General features: G+C 42.1%; 1 long non-coding RNA gene across 2 annotated transcripts in view; it reads left to right on the top strand.

The window, feature by feature from the left end:
• LOC134354231 (uncharacterized) overlaps nucleotides 1-19,162 on the top strand; it is a 298,502-nt gene that overhangs the window by 267,093 nt on the left and 12,247 nt on the right. For both annotated transcript variants that reach the window (XR_010019737.1, XR_010019738.1), the window contains exon 2: nucleotides 660-931. This is a non-coding gene — a long non-coding RNA (uncharacterized LOC134354231). The remainder of the gene's footprint in view (nucleotides 1-659; nucleotides 932-19,162) is intronic.

Consider the following 19,162-nt stretch of genomic DNA (forward strand, 5'->3'; position numbering starts at 1 on the left):
CGCTGTGCCTCGGCAAGGTAGAGGTCAGTACGCCAGACTACAACAGCACCCCCCTTATCGGCGGGTTTAATAATAAGGTTAGGATTAGTGCGGAGGGAGTGGAGAGCAGAGCGTTCCGAAGGAGTGAGGTTGGAATGGGGACAAGGTGCGGTGAAGTCGAGACGATTGATGTCCCGTCGGCAATTAGCGATAAAGAGATCCAGAGCAGGCAGAAGACCAGAGCGGGGTGTCCATGAAGAAGAGGAGGGTTGAAGACGGGAGAAGGGGTCATTGGTGGGGGTGGAAGAGTCCTTGCCGAAGAAGTAGGTTGCTGTGCCTCGGCAAGGTAGAGGTCAGAACGCCAGACTACGCCAGACAGTACGCCCTCCTGTCTTCTCCTATCATTTTGGATCTCCCCCTCCCCCTCCAACTTTCAAATCCCTTAATCACTCTTCCTTCAGTTAGTCCTGACGAAGGGTTTCGGCCTGAAACGTCGACTGCACCTCTTCCTACAGATACTGCTTGGCCTGCTGCGTTCACCAGCAACTTTGATGTGTGTCACTATACTCAAGGTGAGGCCTCGCTAGTGCCTTATAAAGCCTCAGCATCACAGTCCTGCTCTTGTATTCTAGACCTCTTGAAATGTATGATAATCTACTTTTTTTATTATTCATTTACAGGATGTGGGCATCACCAACTAAGCCAGCATTAGAAGGTGCATTAGCGTTGAGAAGGTGGTGCTGCAGTCCCTGAAGTGTAGGGAGGGAATTCCATAACTTTGACCCAGCAACAATGAAGGAATGGCGAACAACAGGAATTCTGCAGATGCTGGAAATTCAAGCAACATACATCAAAGTTGCTGGTGAACACAGCAGGCCAAGCAGCATCTATAGGAAGAGGCGCAGTCGACGTTTCAGGCCGAGACCCTTCGTCAGGACTAACTGAAGGAAGAGTGAGTAAGGGATTTGAAAGCTGGAGGGGGAGGGGGAGATGCAAAATGATAGGAGAAGACAGGAGGGGGAGGGATAGAGCCGAGAGCTGGACAGGTGATAGGCAAAAGGGGATACGAGAGGATCATGGGACAGGAGGCCTAGGGAGAAAGACGGGGGGGGGGGTGACCCAGAGGATGGGCAAGAGGTATATTTAGAGGGACAGAGGGAGAAAAAGGAGAGTGAGAGAAAGAATGTGTGCAAAAAAATGAGTAACAGCTGGGGTACGAGGGGGAGGTGGGGCCTAGCGGAAGTTAGAGAAGTCAATGTTCATGCCATCAGGTTGGAGGCTACCCAGACGGAATATAAGGTGTTGTTCCTCCAACCTGAGTGTGGCTTCATCTTTACAGTAGAGGAGGCCGTGGATAGACATGTCAGAATGGGAATGGGATGTGGAATTAAAATGTGTGGCCACTGGGAGATCCTGCTTTCTCTGGCGGACAGAGCGTAGATGTTCAGCAAAGCGGTCTCCCAGTCTGCGTCGGGTCTCACCAATATATAAAAGGCCACATCGGGAGCACCGGACGCAGTATATCACCCCAGTCGACTCACAGGTGAAGTGATGCCTCACCTGGAAGGACTGTTTGGGGCCCTGAATGGTGGTAAGGGAGGAAGTGTAAGGGCATGTGTAGCACTTGTTCCGCTTACACGGATAAGTGCCAGGAGGGAGATCAGTGGGGAGGGATGGGGGGGACGAATGGACAAGGGAGTTGTGTAGGGAGCGATCCCTGCGGAATGCAGAGAGAGGGGGGGAGGGAAAGATGTGCTTAGTGGTGGGATCCCGTTGGAGGTGGCGGAAGTTACGGAGAATAATATGTTGGACCCGGAGGCTGGTGGGGTGGTAGGTGAGGACCAGGGGAACCCTATTCCTAGTGGGGTGGCCGGAGGATGGAGTGAGAGCAGATGTACGTGAAATGGAGGAGATGCGTTTAAGAGCAGAGTTGATAGTGGAGGAAGGGAAGCCCCTTTCTTTAAAAAATGAAGACATCTCCCTCGTCCTAGAATGAAAAGCCTCATCCTGAGAGCAGATGCGGCGGAGACGGAGGAATTGCGAGAAGGGGATGGCGTTTTTGCAAGAGGCAGGGTGAGAAGAGGAATAGTCCAGATAGCTGTGAGAGTCAGTAGGCTACTGCCCCAGCAACCCCCAACAACCCCTAACCTAACATCTCTGTCTTTCTGTTAATAGGCTTACAGTCAACAAAACAATCTGGGAAAGTTTCCATAAAGTAATTCAGGGGAGAAAATTCTATTGGACTGCTTCTGCTAATTGTTTGAAGGAGTATCCCAGCTCCACACACTTGGTATTAGTGAAGTCCGTGAAATAACTGAGCAAAGGCCGTACCTCTTGTGGCCGACGCTCTTTATCATTTTAGTGCCAGTAGTCAAAGATGTCGTATCTGGACATGTAAGATTAAAGATTGCTAGACTGGACTCCAGCAAATTAAAACCTTTAAAAAATCTACTGGGATTTTCTACTGAAGAGTAAAAATTAAAATCTATCGTTAAAGCAATGACTATTTTTCAGCAATTCTTACAAAACTTTGAGCAGTGTAAAGAGAGCCTATTTGACTCCCTACTTCTCAAGTGCCCTCTTTCAAATTAATAGGAAGAATATCTGGTTAGTGATTGGTGTTGTTACATAAATGACGTCCATGTCTTTGATGTCTTTGGTACTTTTTAAACCATTAATCATTAAAGTTTTTTCAACATAGAAGCAGGTCATTTGCCCATCATGTTTATGTCAGTTCTCAGAGCATTTCCATTTCAAAGTTCAAATTTCAAAGTAAATTTATTATCAAAGTACATATATGTCACCATACACAACCCTGAGATTCATTTCCTTGTGGCCATACTCCATAAATCTGTAGAGTATAGAAAGACCACCCAAATTGAGCATTCATTCAGAGTGCAGAAGACAACAAACTGCGCAAGTACAAAAAGAAAGAAATAATAACAATAACTAAATAAGGAATTAATATCAAGAGTATTAGATAGAGTCCTTGAAGTGAGTCCATAGGTTAAGGGAACATTTCAATGATGGGCCAATGCAGCTGAGTGTAATTATCCCTTTTGGTTCAAGGACCTGATGGTTGAGGGTAATAACTGTCCCTGAACCTGGTGGTGTGAATCCTGAGGCTCCTGTACTTTCTTCCTGGTGGCAGCAGTGAGAAGAGAGAATGACTTGGGTGGTGGGGGTCTCTGATGATGGATGCTGCTCTCCTGCAACAACGTTTCATGTAGATGTGCTCCATGATGGGCAAGGTTTTACCTGTGATGGACCGGGCCGTATCCACTACTGTTTGTAGGATTTCCAGTTCAAGAGCATTTTCCCCTATACTTCTGAATTCTCTGAATTCCTCTGAATTCTCTGCGCCCATTCATTCACCTTTGATTCTTCTGCCATCATACCACAAACAGTGCAATTTACAGCGGTCAATTATTCCACAAAAGTGTAATTGAGATGGTTGCTAGGTCAAAGAATTAAAGTATTCCTGAAAGTCATTTCAAAGAATGGGTTGTAGAAAAATAGGAGTGATATTGGGGGAGGGGGAGGGAGGGAGTGGTGGTAGAGAGAAAGTGAATGTAACTGATGAACTGCTTTGAAAGCCAGAAGATACCTGAATGGGGAAAATGACCTCCTTCTACATAGTAAGGAGGAACAGCTAGCCTTTGGATCCTTGGGCCTAATTTATCCGTATCCATGCCACCTACAGTGCTTATTCAAGCTAATCCAATTTCTTTTCACATTTGGCCCAAGTCCCTCCAATCCTTTCCTATCGGTGTACCTGTCCAAATATCTTTTGAATGTTATATTGTACCCGCCTTAACCACTTCTCCTGGCAGCCGTACACTCACCCTCATGAAGAAGTTGCCCCTCAGGTCCCTTTTAAATTTTTTCCCTCTCGCCTTAAACCCGTGCCCTCTATTTTTCAATGACCTTTCCCTGGGTGGACAAACACTGAGTGCATTCACCCTATCTATGCCCCTCTTGGTTTTAGATTCCTCTGGAAGGTCATGCCTCAGTCTCCTGCACTCCATGCGATGATGTCATAACTTGTCCATCCTCTCCCTATAACTCAGGTCCTCATGTCCTGGCAACACTCCCTAAAACTTCTTTGTACTCTTCCCAGTTTAACGACTTCTCTCTTCTAACAGGATGAACAAAAGTGTACACAATACTCCAGGTGTGACCACACCAATGTTCAAAGTTCAATGTTCATAGTAAATTTATTTTTAAAATACATATCACCATATCAACCCTGGGATTCATTTTCTTGCAGGCATGTTCAATAAATGCCTAATAGAGTAATAACCATAATAGAATCAGATGAATACTGCACCAACTTGGGCATTCAATCAATGTGCAAAAGGCACAAACTGCGCAAATACAAAATGAAGGGAAATAATAATAATAAATAAAAAAAATAAATATTGAGAACATGAAATAAAGAGTCCTTGAAAGTGGGTCCATAGATTGTAGGAACATTTCGGAGATGGAGCAAGTGTATCCGAGTGATGTTGTCCCCTCTGGTTCAAGAGCCTGATGGTTGGGGGGTGGTAACTGTTCCTGAATCTGATCACGTGAGTTCTGAGGTTCCAGTACCTTCTTCCTCATGGGAGCGGTGAAAAGGCAGCATGTGGTGGTTGGTGGGAGTCCCAGTGCTAAGTACAACTGCAACGTAATACCCTAACTCCTGAAATCAGTGCTCTGACTGATGAAGGACGTCTTGCCAACAGCCTTCTTCACCATCCAGTCTGCCTATGATACCAACTTCAGTGAATTAAGTACAAGCATTCCAAGGTCCCTTTGTTCTACAACATTCCTCAGGGCCATACTGTTCATTCCAAATGGCCTACCCAAAATGCAATGCCTTACACTTATCTGAAAACCCCTCAGTCACAATAATGTGTGAGTCCAGACTAAATTCTTATCACTGGAGCTGTGCAAACAACAAGGGTATTTTTTTAAGAATGGTTTACACTTTTGAGAACCTTTCACAGAGGTCAAGTGGACTTCAAGAGTCTGGTGATCATGTGTCTGCCTGACCATTTCCTTTTCTCTCTTCTGCCTTCTGGGAGAAACACAGTGGGGAGTAAAGAGGTTTTTCTAAGATTGTCACAGGATCTAGATCATTTGGGGAAGTGGGTAAAAGAGTTTAGCTCAAGAACGTGTGAAATGATAGATTCTGAGAAGTTAATCCAGGGCAGGACATACACACAAATGGCAGGACATTGGGAAGTGCTGTAGAATAGAAAGACACATGTATACAAGTCTACAGTTCTTTAAAACTGGGGATACAGTTAGGCAAAGTAGTGAAGAAAGTATATGGAATGCTTGCCTTCAACAGATGGGGAATTGAGCACAAAGGCCACGACCCTTCATCAGAACTGAAATGGAAGGGGAGAAGTCAGAAAAAGAAGATGGGGGAGGGGAGGGAGAAGTACAGGGTGGCAGGGGATAAGTGAAACTGGGAGAAGGGGAGCGAGTGAAGTAAAGAGCTGGGAAGTTGACAGGTGAAAGAGATGAAGGGATGGCGAAGGGGGAATCTGATAGGAGAGGACAGAAGGCCATGGAAGAAAGAAAAGGAGCGGAGCACCAGAGGGTGTTGTTGGGTAGGTAAGGAGATAAGGTGAGAGAGGGAAACAGGAATAGGGAATGGTGAAGGAGAGGAGGGCAATTACTGGAAGTTCTAGAAATCAATATTGGAGGCTATCCAGACAGAATATAAGGTGTTGCTCCTCCAACTTAATTTATAGGGAGAGGTTGGGATTAATAGCAATAATTTATGATATAATTATGAAATTACAGCCAGATATATCTGATAAAATCAAAAATGAATGGGAAAGGGAACTTCAACTTTCCCTACCTATAGAGAAATGGGAAAAAATTTTCAATTAATTAATACTTCTTCTATATGTGCTAAACATACATTAATACAATTTAAAGTAGTACACAGAGCTCATATATCCAAAGATAAACTAGCTCGTTTTTATTCCCATATAAACCTTACTTGTGATAGACGTCACTCTGAAGTGGCTTCTTTAACTCATATGTTTTGGTCCTGTCTTCTTTTGGAAAAATATTGGAAAGACATTTTTGATATTATTTCAACAGTTCTATGCTTTGATTTAAAACCCCATCCTATTACGGCAATCTTTGGATTGCCAATGGTAGAACATAGATCTTTGTCTTCTTCAGCCTGTCGAATGATAGCTTTTGTTACTTTAATGGCGAGAAGATCTATTTTGTTGAACTGGAAGGAAACTATCACTCTAATATCAGACTCCTGAAACAATCACATACCAATCTGTCCCATTCCATTCCCAGTGGTGCTGCCATGTTTTCATACTCTTAACTTGACCCTTCTTAGTTATTTCACTATTGTCACTTAAAGGTTTTATCCGCGCTAATTGAGATTGCACTACATTCTTCTATAATGTGCAAGTTGATGTACTTATTGTTGTATTTATTAAATTAATATAATACTAAAAGTAATTCATTGCTCCCCGTTTGTTTGACAATACACTCATCTAATCTAATCTAAGAGCTTTCCGTGAGATATTGAAGGTAGCCACTCAGAAATTGCAGGTCTCTAACTTACTTGGATGGCATAGCATGTTGTCTGATGCTCTGCTGTCCAAGTAAACTCAACAAAGGCTGCAGAAAAATGAAGTATAACAAAAGCCTGAGTGACAACTCCAGTCTAGAAAGACATCCCTTGAGAATAGAGATGAAGAGCAATTTCTTTAGCTAGAGTGTGGTGAATCTGTGGAATTCATTGCCACAGATGGCTGTGGAGGACAAGTCATTTGGCATATTTAAAGCAGAGGTTGATAAGTTCTTGATTAGTTTGTTCATTATATGCCATGTTGTGTGATGTAGGCAATCATGGGCTTTCTATGATCATGATTGTTCTTGGCAATTTTTTCTACAGAACTGGTTTGCCATTGCCTTCTTCTGGGCAGTGTCTTTTCAAGGTGGGTGACCCCAGTCATTATTAATACTCTTCGGCAATTGAATGCTTGATGTCAGCGGTCACATAACCAGGACTTCTGATATGCACCAGCTGCTCATATGGCTATCCACCACCGACCTACGTGGCTTCATGTGACCCTGATCAGGAGGCTAAGCAGATGCTACACCATGCTCAAGGGTGACCTGAAGGCTAGCAGAGGGAAGGAGCACCTTACACTTACCTCCTTTGTAGAGATGTATCTCCACCCCACCACCCTACTTGATTAGAAAGGGCATTAAAAGCTATGATGAGAAGGCAGGAGAATAGGTTGAGAAGGAAAATAAATCAACCATGATCAAAGGGTGTAGCAGACTCGGTGGGCTGAATGGCCTAATTCTGCTCCTATGTCTCATGATCTTATAATCTTACAGGAAGGGTGTAGAGGTTTTGGAGAGAATGCAGAAGAGATTCACCAGGATGTTGTCTGGATTAGAGAGTATTAGCTATCAGAAGAGGTTGGACAAACTTGGATTATTTGCTCTGAAGGATCAAAGGCTGAGGAGAGATAGCGGTGCATAAAATTATGAGGAGCAGGGAGAAAAATGGAGTTGAGAGGGAAAATAAATCAGCTGTGATCAAATGGCAGAGCAGACTCAATGAACCCAATGGCCTGATTCTGCTCCTATGTTTTATAGTCCTATAGCCCTATGGTGAAAAGTAACAGACTGAAAGAATGGTTGAGGGGGTCAGCAGGGGAAGGAGAGGGGTAGGGCAGGCTGATTTTTTATGGGGGTGGCAGAAAAATATTGCCGTCTATTTGAGTTGTGGGATGAAGTTACAGAGAACGAAGGTGTAATAGTGACAAGAGAATGAGTTAGAGTCATAGTGCCATTCAGACCAGTAAAATTAATAAATCAGGCAGGGTGAACTTTCTTTGTCAAAGTTAATCCATAACACACAGAAATAACATTACATCAGTAATACTGTTTCAGAGTAAAATATTGAAATGCAAGATTAATCTTTCAACTGAATCAAATCACCACCATGTGTATTTCAGAATTTTCAAGGCATGATGGAGAAAAATATTGTGCCCTCTGAGGCAAAAACCTGCCCCTCCACTCCCGGTTTACTGCAAGCAATCAGACACTGAGAAACAGGAGAAAGCAGAGACCAGTATCTGTGTGGAAACAGCCAGCCCTGCTCCCCATCCTACCTGCTTCAGTCTCCTCGAAGCAGCTCAGTTAAAGCTGAACAAACAAAAGAAAAGATTCCACATGAATGTCCATCCAATATTGTGTGTGTGTGCGTGCGTGCATGTGTGTGTGTGTGTTTGTGTGTGTGTCTGTGTGTGTGTGTGTGTGTCTGTGTGTGTGTTTGTGTGTGTGTGTGAGTGGTGTGTGTGTGTGAGTGTGTGTGTGTGTGTGTGTGTGTGTGTGTGTGAGTGTGTGTGTGTGTTTGTGTGTGCGTGTGTGTGTGTGTGTGTTTGTGTGTGTGTGTGTGTGTTTGTGTGTGTGAGTGTGTGTGTGTGTGTGTGTTTGTGTGTGTGTGTGTGTGTTTGTGTGTGTTTGTGTGTGTGAGTGTGTGTGTGTGTGTGTGTGTGTGTTTGTGTGTGTGTGTGTGTTTGTGTGTGTGAGTGTGTGTGTGTGTGTGTTTGTGTGTGTGTGTGTGTGTTTGTGTGTGTGAGTGTGTGTGTGAGTGTGTGTGTGTGAGTGTGTGTGTGTGTGAGTGTGTGTGTGTGAGTGTGTGTGTGTGTGTGAGCGTGTGTGTGTGTGAGTGTGTGTGAGTGTGTGTGTGAGTGTGTGTGTGTGAGGGGGTGAGGGAAAGAGCAGAAATTCTGCTTGCTCTCTTCTCACTGCAGCCATTGAGGAGGAGGTACAAACACCTAAAGGTCAACACTCAATGATTCAGGAGCAGTTTCCTCCCATCCTCCATCAGATCTGTGTACAACCAATAAACCCACGGACACTAGCATGTTATTCTGTTCATTATTTATTCCTATTCATAATTTGCAGTATTTGTAGATCTTTGAGTTTTAGGGCTGCACATAACAATAGATTTCACGTCATATAAACTAGTGATAACCAAACTGATTCTGATGCTGAATATGTGACTGTATGTCTGAGAGTGTTAGGGTGAATATGAGTGACTGTGTGTGTAAGTATATGTATGTGTGTGCAGCATACATACATGTGCATATCATATGTCTGTTCTGTGATCTTTGAAGTTGCAAGTTGCAATTGTTTTCCAATGTAAGTTGTGAGAAGGCAACATAAGAAATCGTCTTGCTGAGGTAAATTGAAAGTTTGGATTTTGTTTTGTGCTGAGGGGGAAAAAAATGTTTTGTTGGATTGGAACACGTGAGCTGTGTGACCTAATAGGCGAAGGAAGTCCAGAAGATGGTCACATTGATATCCTGGAAGCTGTGTCTGGCTGCCCATCTGGGAACATTTAACACAGGGAGGTTTGTGTCTAGTATTCCCAAAGTTCACTCGTGTTTTTCCCAAAAGAATTCAATATAGGTGCTCAGCAAAACAGTTCAGCAAAAATAGCCATGTGCCAAATAAATAGAGCATCTGACACTGGGTTATTTCTATTACCTAATATTTTCAATGTTATTTGCTGTACTGGTATGCAAAGCGTTGATTGAACTTTGAACGTGAAGAGTGGCAATTTTATTTTTTTATAAAGGAAATTGCTTCCTTTGTGATCTGAAATATATGCAAATTACAAATTACAAAGTGAAGCCCCTCAGGATGTGACTTCCTGACGTTGTCAGTGACATTCTACAGCAATTTTTATAAGTGGAACTTCCATCAATCATTTCTAAAATAGCTGGTTTATTATAGAGCACCTCCAAGAGGACCACAACCTTGCCGTGTTTTGGAGTCTGGCATCCCTCAAAGACCCGGGAAGCTATGTTGGCTGGAGTCAGGGCTTTATGCTTTGGCTTTTGGCAGGGTCACCCATGCCAAGCAGGTCAAAGGGCAGAGAACAGACTAAGAATGGTCCAACGGTTCTCCAGGTTCAGGGTTTCAGCTCAGAGCTAATAACTCTGACCGGTAAAACAATATTGATACGGAAGCAGCAATGAAGAATCCTTCTACATCTGAGTTTGATGGTATTTCTGAGTCTTTGCCCAGGACTTGCATGACTGACTATAGTGAAAACCATGAGGAAGCTACCGATATGATGAAGAAAGCCTTGAACACCACCAAAGATGGAGGACCTTCATTGCCGCCCTAAATGCCAGTGGCATAATGGGCAGTAAGTCTTTTAGAGCAGAAGCTCACATGTTCTTAAGGCTGGCCCTCATTCGCCCTCGTGTCTCCTGAGGGAGCCATTTTCCAAGTTGTTATCCTTTCTTGTAAGGGTACAGTGCATGGAACTTGTATCAGTGGATGTGGAAGATGGGAGAATGCCCAGTTCGGCCCTCCACTCCCCATATGGCGCCCACCCCTCACTCCACCACATGCACTGAGACACTGAGCCACTGAGCCAAAAAGTCATATATGGCAGAAACAGACCCTACAGGTCAGCTAGTCCATGCTGACCAAGATGCTAATCTAAGCTAGTTCTATTTGCCCTCATCTAGCCCATGTCTTCCTAAACCGTTCCTATCAATGTGTGTGTCCAAGTTCCTTTTAATCGTTGTAATGTATCAGCCTCAAACACTTCCACTGGCAGCTCATTCCATAAACACACCTCTGGGTAAAAACATTGCCCCTCAGTTTTCTACTAAATCTTTACCCAGTCACCTTAAATGTTTGTCCTCGAGCTCTTCAGGAAAAAAGAAGGTAGAAGTATTGATGTATATTGTATTTTTGCATTGATCAAGAAATAATCGCTTTACTCTCCTGTCTTAAAGCAGTAAGGGTGTCAGTGCCAAACTGCTAACCATAAGGTTTGGCGAGTTTAAGGAGATTTGACATGTCACCAAAGACATGAGCAAACTTCCATGGATTGTCATGGGGATCATCCTGACTGGTTGCATCACTGTCTGGTATGAAGACATCAATGCACAAGATAGGAAAAAAGCTGTAGAGGGTAATAGACTCAGTCAGCTCCATCATAGGCACCATTGAGGACATCTTCAAAGGTGATGTCTCAAGAAGGCGGCATCCATTATTAAGGACCTCATCATCAGGAAATGCCCTCTTCTTGTGACTACCATCTGGGAGAAGGTACAGGAGCCTGAAGACACACAATCAATGTTGTAGAAACAGCTTCTTCTCCTCCGCCATCAGATTTCTGAATGGTCAGTAAATTCATGAATATTACCTCACTATTTTGCTTTCTTTTTTCATTACCTATTTTTTTAATATATTTCTTATTGTAACATATCATAGTTTTATGTACTGCAGTGTACTGCTGCCACAAAACACATTTCACAGCATATGTCAGTGATAATAAATTTGATTCTGATGCTGACTATAGGGGGCTAACGTAAGCTCAACTATGTGGATTTTCACAACATATACCGAACGTTAGTATTTCATCCATCCACACAACATGCTGCTTATACTGCACATCAGTTGTAGTCAATTGCAAGGATAACTGAGTGGTGGTGAACTGGGATGAACTTTCATCTGAACTCTCCAATTCATCCCCTTTTGAATAAAGATCTTACTGTAACAGATAACTGGGTATCATTAGCAAAAATAGTCCTTGGCCTAGAATTTGGACTTTAGGTGTAGTTGGGTCTGAGACGTTCTTCATTGTCAATTGTTACCTTGTACTGCATGGGTTGAAGGACTCAAGAGATCTTGCAGGGGTCTTGAGCAACACACACAAAACGCTGGAGAAACTCAGCAAATCAGGCGGCCTCTATGGAAGGAAATAAACAGTCAATGTTTCAGGCAGAGACTTCCGTCAAGACTGGAAAGGAAGGGGACAGAAGCCAGAATAAGAACAGGAGGGGAAGAGGGGTATAAACTGGCAGGTGATAAATGAGAACAGAGGAGGGGATAGGTCTAATTCTATTTCACCCCCTCCCCTCATCTTCTTATTCTAACCCCGCCCCCTTCCAGTTCCCTTCAACACATTGTGCTATTATCTATTGAGATAAATGGAACCACACCATCCAGCAATCTGCTGATTTAATCCTAGCTTAATCATGGGACAATTTACAATGACCAATTAACCTACCAACCAGTACATCTCTGGGAGGAAGCTGAAGGAAATTCACACCATCGCAGGGAGAGCATACAAACTCCGTAGGGCAGCAGTGGGAATTGAACCCAGGTTGCCTGTACTGTAAAGTGTTGTGCTAACCACTACACTACAGTATCACCCATAAAGATTAATAAAGGTCTTAATGCTAACTACCCACCTTGGTTATACCTTCAGAATAATCAGAATTATTGGCATACATCGTCAAATTTGTTGTTTTGCAGCAGCAGTATAGTATAATACTTTGTACATGTACAGGCTATAAATTACAATAAGAATATTGTAAAAAGAGAGCTAAGAAAATAGTGAGGTAGTGTTCATAGCATGGTTCATTGTCCATTCAGAGTTCTGATAGTAGAGGGGAAAACACTGTTCCATAAATTCTTTCAACTTCCTTGTCTAATGAAAATATAGCAATCATAGTTTATGCAATTTTCAGCTTGAAGTGGCAGAGGGGTTGTGGAATATTCTTTTCTCTTTATAGGAAGAAGTTCTAATTCAGCTTACACCACATTCTAGCTTTGACTTTAACATTATACTTGCTTGTTCTGCATCCTCACTGCCAGAGGAAATTGTTTCTCTCCATCTGTCTCACCAACTTCTTTAATCATCTTTAACATCTCAATTAGTCCATCCATTAACTTCTTCTACCCGAGGGGATATAGTCCTAATCCTTGCAACCTGCCCTCTTAATTCAATCCTATCAGCCCTTCCAGGATTCTGGGAACTTCTGTTTTACAAATCTTTCAAACAAATGTATTAAAGCAAAGAAGACACAATCCACAATAAGCTTTGAATAAATCCTTAATTGGAACCTTTATGCTCTTTCTTGGAATGTTTTAATTAGCCTTTAAGTCCTTGTTTAGCTAATTAAATTGTGACAAGGTCCTTTCCATAAATGTTATTCTTTTCAGAAATTTTGCAAATATTATTTGTGTTTTTGAAATGTAATGTATAAGGAAAAACTGCAGGTATGTTTGGAATGGAATCGCTATTGTGCTGAAGTGATACATCCTTATCAGCACCTGCATTGAATTTGCAGAGAGTATTCTGCAGGAAAGAATGCTTGGAAATCGAGAACTCAACCCACCATGACCTCAGATCACATAGTTCACCAATCAGCAATGTTCGCTGCTGTATTATATGCTTTTCAGATCCAGATGAACGATCTCAATCTGAAATGTCAACTGTTTATTCCTCTCCGCAGATGCTGCCTGACCTTCTGAGTTCCTCCAGCATTTTGTGCTTGTTATTCTGGATTTCCAGCATCTGCAGAATTTCTTGTGTTTTTTGAATTTAATGCATAGAACATGGAAACATATATCAAAGTTCAAAGTAAATTTATTATCAAAGTACATATATGTCATCATATACAATCCTGAGGTTCATTTTCTTGCAGGCATTCACAGTAAATACAAGAAACATCTTCATTATCTTCGATAATAGAGGATCCAGCAAAATGTGTACATAGTAATAATGTTGAACCAATGGTTACAATGAGAAAGAACCACTGCCGTAAAGATCATATGAAAATATTGATAATAGGAATTCAGTGCATCAGGTGCTTTTGGATTTGACCTGATCTCTGGGCTTCTCAATAAATTCCATTTGCAATTATCTTTCACCAAAATGCTGGGTTTATTAGTGACTGCAATTTTCTGAGAACAATTATTTTTATCTTAAGCATGATGATAAGTCATTAGTTCCAATTGAAGAATGACATATGGGGTTCCTTCATAATCTAGAACGGAGGAAGTGCCATTCCCTTAACATCTAATTGACATTAGTCTTTTAATCATGGTATCTCTGGGTTCAATGAATAAGGTTAGTTCTCAGTGACATATTGGGCTGAATCCTAATCGTCAAGATTAGGACTCAGCCCGATACATCACTAACACACTCCTTCCCTGAAATGGGAGCATCTAAATGAGGCACCGGCTCAAAAAGGCAAAATCTAACATCAAAGATCCCATCATCCAGGCCACACCATCTTTTCACAGCTAACATCAGGCAGGAGGCAGGAAGTCTCACTCCACCTGGTTCAAAAACACTTCATTCGTTCGATATGCACCATATTGGATGACATGACCAATCATGGTCTTTCTATTGCCATGACTGTTCTTGGCAACTTTTTTTGACAGAAGTTGTGTGCCATTGCCTTCTTCTGGACAGTATCTTTACAAGGCGGGTGATCCCAGCCATTATCAATTCTCTTCAGAGTTTGTCTGCCTGGTGTCAGATAACCAGGACTTGTGATATGCACCAGCTGCTCGTATGACCATACACCGCCTGCTCCAATGGCTTCATATGACCCTGATCGGGGGGCTAAGCAGGTGCTACACCTTGTCCAAGGGTGACCTGCTGTCTAGCAAAGGAAGGAAAACCTCACACCTCCTTTGGTAGAGATCTATCTCCACCTCACCACCAAAGAACTGCTACTTTCCTTCAATCATTTGGTTCTTGAACGAACTTGCACAAACAATCCTAATCACAACTTCGGTATAGCAATACTATGACTACTTTGCACTACAATAGACATTCATTTTGTTTTGATTGTGTTCTTTTTTGTATAATATAAATTATACCACATTCTTGTGAATGTTGTCTATCTGATGCCCTGAGTCTGTGATACTGCTGTATGTAAGTTTTTCATTGCACATCTGTGTACATATACTTGTGTACATGACAATAAACTTAACTGTAACTAGTTGTTTCTCACTGAAGTCAATGAATATTTCACTGCAAACATGAGGAAATCTGCAGATGCTGGAATTTCAAGCAACACACATAAAAGTTGCTGGTGAACACAGCAGGCCAGGCAGCATCTATAGGAAGAGGTACAGTCGACGTTTCGGGCCGAGACCCTTCGTCAGGACTAACTGAAAGAAGAGCTAGTAAGAGATTTGGAAGTGGGATGGGAAGGGGGAGATCCGAAATGATAGCGGAAGACAGGAGGGGGAGGGATGGAGCCAAGAGCTGGACAGGTGATTGGCAAAGGGGATATGAGAGGATCATGGGACAGGAGGCCCAGGGAGAAGGAAAAGGGGGAGGGGGGAAGCCCAGAGGAAGGGCAAGGAGCATAGTCAGAGGGACAGAGGGAGAAAAAGAAGAGAGAGAAAAAGTATGTGTGTATATAAATAGATGTAACGGTTGGGGTACAAGGGGGAGGTGGGGCATTAGCGGAAGTTTGAGAAGTCGATGTTCATGCCATCAGGTATTAAGTATTCCTACCTGTATTCAGGAAAATGTATCACAGGATACTATATTGTGACATAAATGTACTTTGATAATACATTTACTTTGAACTTTAAACCACTCAGGTAATCTACCAATCTGAGCAAATCAAGTGATAAGTTCTGTTAAATCAACCTAGCTAACCACCCCCAACCCCCTCTGTCTGTTACTTTCATCACTGCACAGCACTGTAAACATTTTAAACCATTTTTATAATATTGTTTACATTGTAAATACGAGCTGGTATTTATGTATTTATGCACATTTTATTCCGTATCCCTGCTTTAACCTGTAATTTTATATATATATATTTCTTAATACTTTATAATCGTTGAATGTTGCTATTTTATGCAGCATGTTTCACCCTGACTGAATTCCGAATACATGTAAATGTATATGGCAAATCAAGTTGACCCCTGAACCTTGATCCTTGATCCTTGTTGAAGAAGAGTGTACCTGATACATCTGAAACAATACTAAGGCTACTGACCACCACCCCCAACAAATCCCCCTCCCCACCCTGTTTGGAGATACTGCAAGGTAATAAGCACTTCCAGCCCTTGAGCCTACGCCCCCACAGTTTCCCCATGTGGCCAGTTACCCTGCTAACAAGTTCATCACTGGAACGTGGGAGAAAACCGGACCCCCCAGAGGAAACCCACGCAGTCACAAGGAGAACGTACAAACTCCTTACAGACAGCGTGGGAAATGAACCCGGGTCGTTGGCGCTAGAATAGTGTTATGCTACTCTGTTGCTCACTTTACTTCAATATAGTGACCAGTACATAATATCTGTGCCGCAGTGAACAAAACAATCAAGAAAATAACCTAACAATTCAATATTCAATCACAAACATGAGAAAATCTGCAGATGCTGGAAATCCAAGCAAAACACACAAAATGCCAGAGGAATTCAGCAGGTCAGCTGACATCTATGGAAAAGAATAAATAGTCGACGTTTCGGGCTTCATCAGGACTGGGAAAAAAGATGAGGCGTCAGAGTTAGAAGTTGGAGGGTGGGGAGGAAGAAACACAAGGTGATAAGTAAAACCGGGGTGGGGGAGCGGTGAAGTAAAGAACTGGGAAGTTGATTGGCGAAAGAGATACGGGGCTGGAGAGGGGGGGAATCTGATAGGAGGCCATGGAAGAAAGAAAAGAGGGAGGAGCACCAGAGGGAGGTGGTAGGCAGGTAAGGAGGTAAGGTGAGAGAAGGAAATGGGAATGGGGGAATGGTGAGGGGGAGAGTATCATTACCGGAAGTCTGAGAAATCAATGTTCATGCCATCAGTTTGGAGGCTACCCAAATGGAATATAAGGTGTTGCTCCTCCAACCTGAGTGTGGCCTCACCTTCCCCCCCCCCCACCCAGGTTTCACTTATCACCTTGTAGTTCTTCCTCCTCTCGCCCCACTTTCTTATTCTGATCCCTGATCTTTCTTTTCTGGTCCTGATGAAGGGTCTCAGCCTGAAACATTGACTGTATTCTTTTCCATAGATGCTGCCTGGCCTGCAGAGTTCCAGCATTTTGTTTGTGTTTATTCAATATTCAAGAATGTTTCATGTCATTTCCAGTACAGAAGTGTAAAGGAGAACAAAATAATTGTCACTCTGGATCCAGTACAGCACAAGACCATAATAAGATAATAATTAAAAACACAATAAATATAAATATATAATCTATCTTATATACAGTGGATTCCTGTTTATTGGGACACATCAGGACTGGTATATTTTGGCTCAATTAAGCAGCTGCCCTAATTAGTTGAAGTTTCATGGAAGTAGTTAAAAAGGTATAAAAAAGACAAACGACCATTTAACTGATTAACAATTTATGTGTTCAAATGAAATACAGAACAAATTAGAACACGACCAATACCTCTACAGTACTATAAAAGTTCTTGGTGGAGGAAATAATCTGACGTGTTCTTTTGAATGACTGATAAAATCAGCACAGACACCTAGTGCAGATTATGGATTTGCTTCATACAATGCTTCAGATTCATTTTCTCTGTAACACTCAAGATAATTGTCAATACCCTAACATTCCTAACTTGTTGAAGTAGCGATATAGTTTCATTTTCACTCCTGGCTGTTTCCAGCATCTCCATGCCTGAATGCTTAAAACTGCGGCGAGCAAAACAGTCCTGAATTGACTTACCACCTACTTCTTGCCAGCTATCAGACAAATATCACTGCTTTTTGAACAGAAACACAAACAACTGTTGCTATATAAAATACTGATCACTCTAAGCACAGTGTAGTGTCCAATGGCTACGCAAGTGCACGCAAAAGGCGCCAGTGATTTTCTCTTGCTAGTTAGAAATTGCTCAGCAATAGTCTCCTGCCCCAATTAAGCGGCATACTGTCTCAAATTAACAAAGGGAATCTCATATTTTCTTGATTTATTTTTTGTACTTTAAGAATTGTCCCAAGTAAATGGCTGCCCCAATTAACTGGTGGTCCAGTTAGCTGGAATCCACTGTACATAGATTGATTGTATGTATATAAAGTAACACTAGGTACAGGGGAATCTGTACATGAGGTGGCTCTGGCAGGAACTGATAAAGTAGTCATGCTGAGGGCTGTGTTGTGATGGGTTAGTGGGTGGAGGTGTTGATCAGCCTTACTGCTTGGGGAAAGTTAATATTTCAGAGTATGGTGATCTTGATGTGGATACTATGTTATATAGCCTGATGGGAGTGCGACATACAGTTCATGAGCAGAGTAGGTATTAACTTCATGATGTTGCTGGCATTTTTCCCACACCTTTCTTATTGTCCTTATTGGTGGGTAGGTTGGTGCCAGTGATCGTTGGGCAGTTTTGACTACCCTTTACAGACTTCCTGTCTGCTGCAGTGCATTTTCCATACCATGCAGTGATACAGCCTTTTAGGATGCTCTCTACAGATCATCTGTAGAATGATGCAAGTATAGATGTACATAGTCCAGATTTCTTCAGCCTCCTCAGGAAGCAGAGGCATTGGTGAGCTTTAATGATTGTGTAGAATGTACTCTGGGATAATGAGAGGTTGTGAGAGATGCGATCTCACAGGAATTTGAAAATGTGAAGAGAGGTGTGAGGGATGAATTCTTCGATTGTATTACCAAGTTCTGTCCGACAAGTAGAACAGTGGAGGTCGGATGCTCTCTCTCCCAGAAACCTGGTTGGTCAATAAAATATTCAAATCAAAAATTTTCTTAGGGTTTTAGTTGTAAAGGGTATGGAAAGAAGACAGGTAAGTGAAACTGAGACACAAGTCGGGCACAATCTAATAGATTGACTTGCTCTCCTACTCCTGTGTTCCATCCATTAGTATGATCAAACATACCAGTTGTTGCTTGAAGTGAAAGGAAGTGAACACGGGTAAAACTAGTGATTGGTATTCTCAGAAGTTTTTAACATTATCAACCAGTGCAATGTGACAAGTTATTGAAACCACAGGAAAGTTCTGTCTACCATCACAAAGGCAACATTCATTTACTTCCAATACTGTAGCATCATGTCCAAATATTCAGTTAGTAACACATTGCTTACGCTATTATGGCAAGTAAATGCATCCTACGAAATTACCTACAGGTATGTCAGATCCACCATCTGACATATTTGAAACAAAGAGCATACCAGTCATTGATCAAAGGTCAAGTCAAAGTCAAAATAAATTTATTATCAAAGTACATTTATGTTACATATATATTACCTAGAGATTCATTTTTTGCTGAGATCTACAGGAAAATAAGAAAATACAATAGAATTTATCAAAATCATACACAAAGACTGACAAGCAAGCAATGTGCAAAAGAAGACAACTTGTGTAAATATAAAGTAAATAATTCT

This window comes from Mobula hypostoma, chromosome 11 (genome assembly GCF_963921235.1).
Source record: "Mobula hypostoma chromosome 11, sMobHyp1.1, whole genome shotgun sequence".
NCBI classification, from domain to species: Eukaryota; Metazoa; Chordata; class Chondrichthyes; order Myliobatiformes; family Myliobatidae; genus Mobula; species Mobula hypostoma.